Source organism: Lactuca saligna, chromosome 4 (assembly GCF_052625555.1).
Source record: "Lactuca saligna cultivar CGN05327 chromosome 4, ASM5262555v1, whole genome shotgun sequence".
NCBI lineage: Eukaryota > Viridiplantae > Streptophyta > Magnoliopsida > Asterales > Asteraceae > Lactuca > Lactuca saligna.
The window spans coordinates 291,693,421-291,697,249 of record NC_136420.1 but is presented as its reverse complement, the minus strand read 5'-3'; the positions used below and the strand labels follow the sequence as shown (position 1 = coordinate 291,697,249).

Below are 3,829 nucleotides of genomic sequence, written 5' to 3'. Positions count from 1 at the left end.
TTATGTATCTGTGACTGAAAATCAATCCTTAATTCATCAAAGTATCAAAGACAGAAAATCAGTCTTCGATAATATCTCCTTCAGTCTCTAATTTATTTTTCTACAGATCCTCGATTCGATGTCATATCAGTCTCTGATATTATCTTTTAGGGACTGAATATCAGCCTTCTATAATTTATTAGTCAGTCTCTAATGTTTTTCATTGAAATCTCTATTTTGTGTCATATCAGTCTCTTATGCTATCTTTAAAGGACTAAATATTAGTCTTTGATAGTATCAAGTTCAGTCTTCAATATATTTTCAACAAGGCCGCACTTATAGAATATTAGTCCTTCATAATATCAAGTTCAGTGTTCAATATATTTTTTCAATGACTGAATATCAATCTTAAATAAAATGTTATTCAATCCTTAACCTTTTGGGCTTTAGTGTCACTTTTTTTACAATACAACATTTAAATTATGAAATTAGCTCCAATTTTTTTATAAACTTAAATAGATTATAAAAGAATAAAAAAAAATTAAAATAATCAGTTCAAAACACAAAAGCATTGCTTAAACTAAAACTTAAATGGTCTTACAATAATATTCTCAATATCAATAGCAAAAATATCTTCCAAAAGACTTGATAAGTCTAAACATTATGCTAATAATTGCTGAAAACACTAAACTATCAAACTAAATAATAGTTCAGGAAGAAACACAAAAGTTGACATGAAGATTTCCTTGGCATATTTGCTCCTCTTCTTTATCCAACTTATGAACAATTGCCTATAATGTAACCATAAAAAATCACATAAAATATGTAAGAATACCACTAATATCACACCACATTAAAGAACAATGACAAAAATAATGACACAACTTTCAAACTAATTAGACACAAATTAATGTACTAAAATATATAAAAATTTGAAGTACATAGACATATTACCTTCCAAAATGATAACAATATCTCCATGTTTGCTCAAACTTATAGTACCTCTTGCAAACCTATAATACAATTAACTAATGATAACCATGTGTAATAACACTAAGTAAACGAACATAAAAGCAGCGGTCAAAATTACCTTATTGCAATAAACTCATGATAAACAAACTAGTAGTGCATCATTTCCAAAAGAATCCATTAGTATCTGTGTATCTAAATATAAAAGAATCGCAATGGTAAAAGAGACAACTTGTGAAACCTTGGAATGAAAATACTTGTCAAGATAGTATGAAACAAAATATGAGTGTTTTTATTCATAGTCAAGGAAATGGAAGTGTTCGTTTGAGAGTTTTTTTAATACTTGGAAAGATAGTATCAGATTAACTATAATTCTCATCTCGATCTTGAATCTTATACTAACCAGGGAGGCCTTTGAGAGCAATGAAACAGAGGCAAGTGTACTAAACTAGCACCGGTCCTTTCACCTAGTCACATACACACATTCCGAATCAGCAAAATGTAACTATGGAAGAACATCAATTGAGATTACAGATTACGAGCGTGTACCTGGTTAGCAGCCAAATGAGCTTTCTCTTTCGTGATATCCTCAGGATCACCTTGCACATATTTACAACAATAAACTTCACATATTTACAGAAATCATGATTTTTAGAATCGTGGTTTTCAGAATTAAGCTTCACATTTTTACAGAAATCGAGGTTAATAAACTGAACTGATAAAGACTTGTAGAGTTCTTGGTTTTAGACTTTTAGTTGCAAAGTCAATTTAGCCGAGATGGTGAATGACTGAACAGAGATGGCCGGATACAAGAGATGACCTGCGATTGAGCGTAATATACAACTGCAAGAGATAACCGTCAACTGTAACTCCACCTACTTCTAAGCTGTAATCGATATTTCTGGTTAACCGGTAATGTGAGGGACGACTGGTCTGTGATGAGAAGAAGAGAGTGACGAGAAGAAGAGAGTTCAGGGGAGAAGAAAGTGTCGGCGTTTTTTGGGTAAGATTGAATCGACAAAACCCTAAAAGAGACTAGGGTGAAAGTTCTTTTTTTTTTTTTTTTTTTTTTTTTTAAATTTTTTATTATATTTTTTTTAAATTTACCAATATATATAAAAATTTAGAAAAATATGGGTATGGTACCGGTTATGTAAAAATGAAAATTGGAAGCCATAAGTTCGATTTTTTTAGTAGGGACTAGTCAATTTGAAACATATTTTATAATATTCAGATTAATCTTATAGCAGCAGAATAAAATTGTAAGGTAGATTCAGAATACAAATGTGGAACAAGAAGCTAAAATTCTTAAAGTCAAACTAATTTAGAGTTGCACTCAAGTACCTTTAGGGGGAAGAGACGGTTGTGAATAGAGGTGACAACCTAGATCAACGACGAAGCGGTTCTGGCGACATAGAGCGAAGTTCATTGAGGGCAACTGCAACGTGGAAAGCGAGGATCTACAACGGTGGCATGGATCAAGGGTGCGGAAGCGATGAACAGAGGGTTTATGGTATCAATAACTCATTGATCACTAACAAATACTCCGGACCAGTCATTGATAAGCGTCCCTATAAATCTAAATTGAGGCATGTCGATTAGAGACTGAAAGTCAGTCCCTAATAAATATCCTTCTAACTAGTATTTGTGATTAATTCATCGGTCATTGTATTCGACATGTTAATTAGGATGAAATACAAAAACTTTAGTCCATGATAAGTGTCCATTTGAATGTAAAGTAATAGTACATGTCTATTAGAGACTGAAATTTAGTCTCTAATAAGTTTCTTTAAAAATGAAAACCACCGCAAGTCTATCAAGGACTGAAATTCAGTCCCTAAGAGGTTTCTCTCCATAGTAAAAATCGAGTATGTATATCAAAGACTGAAATTCGGTCCCTAATAACATGACCTACAAAAGTAATTTTGTGCAAATATATAAGGGACTGAATTTCAGTCACTAATAGGTTTGTTCAGTCTCTAATGATTGACACATTGAAATCAGTCCCCAATAGTATCAAGGGCTGATTATTCAGTCCTAAATACATGATATCTGAGACTGATTAATCAGTCTCTAAATTTTTAGTCACAGATGTCCATTTTTCTTGTAGTGATATCCATAAAGGTCTTGAAGGCAGATTCACCAATCAACTTTGCTTTTCTATTGCGCCAAACCATTACTGATTCAGCAGCAATAAGCATATAGGTGAGATCAATAAGGGTCACGTCGTGGTTCATCATATAGTACTCTCTTATGAACTCACTATACGAGTTAGGAAGTGACTGAAGAACCCAATCAACAACCATCTCTTCACCGACAACGGATCCCATCATTCTTAACCTATCAATGTGTGACTTCATCCCTAAGACGTGTGCACACACCGACTTTCCTTCTTTATGTTTACTTGCCAAAAGGGCTTGAGTGATATTGAACCTTTCAATTTTACAATCTTGTGGGTTAGGGAGAATAATTGGAGGAGGAGGAGGAAGTGAAGCATGATTTCTTGTTCCTCGATCGAATCGTGGAATATCATCTTCATGTGGAATGCTTGTTCCACGGGATTTGAGAAGACCATAGTTGTCGAACTTTGACATCTACAAAACGGGAGAAAACAAATTCAAGTTAGTTGATTGATTGATTGAGTCCTTATTAAATCACCCAAATGAGATACTAAGGCTAGGACCCAACACAATATGCTACAACCTAGAAAAGGGATGCCGTAATCTAGTTGCAGAATATTTCAAGGTAAGTGAATGACGATTCACTAATTTCCACCATGAAAAACGAAAAAGAAATTTAAGTTTTAAATCTATGAAAACTCCTAGATCCTTTGAGATTCATTGAACATTTCAATGGCATGTTTAAATCTCGATATGCCCCT

The 3,829-nt window shown here is 33.3% G+C and overlaps 1 long non-coding RNA gene across 1 annotated transcript; it reads right to left on the bottom strand.

Moving 5' to 3' along the window:
• Positions 1-676: 676 nt before the first annotated feature.
• LOC145039202 (uncharacterized) lies at positions 677-1,868 on the bottom strand. Its single transcript, XR_013679781.1, has 5 exons — positions 1,498-1,868; positions 1,352-1,415; positions 1,070-1,143; positions 934-992; positions 677-770 (listed from the first exon to the last, which is right to left on the bottom strand). It is a non-coding gene; the product is annotated as an uncharacterized LOC145039202 (long non-coding RNA).
• Positions 1,869-3,829: the final 1,961 nt, after the last annotated feature.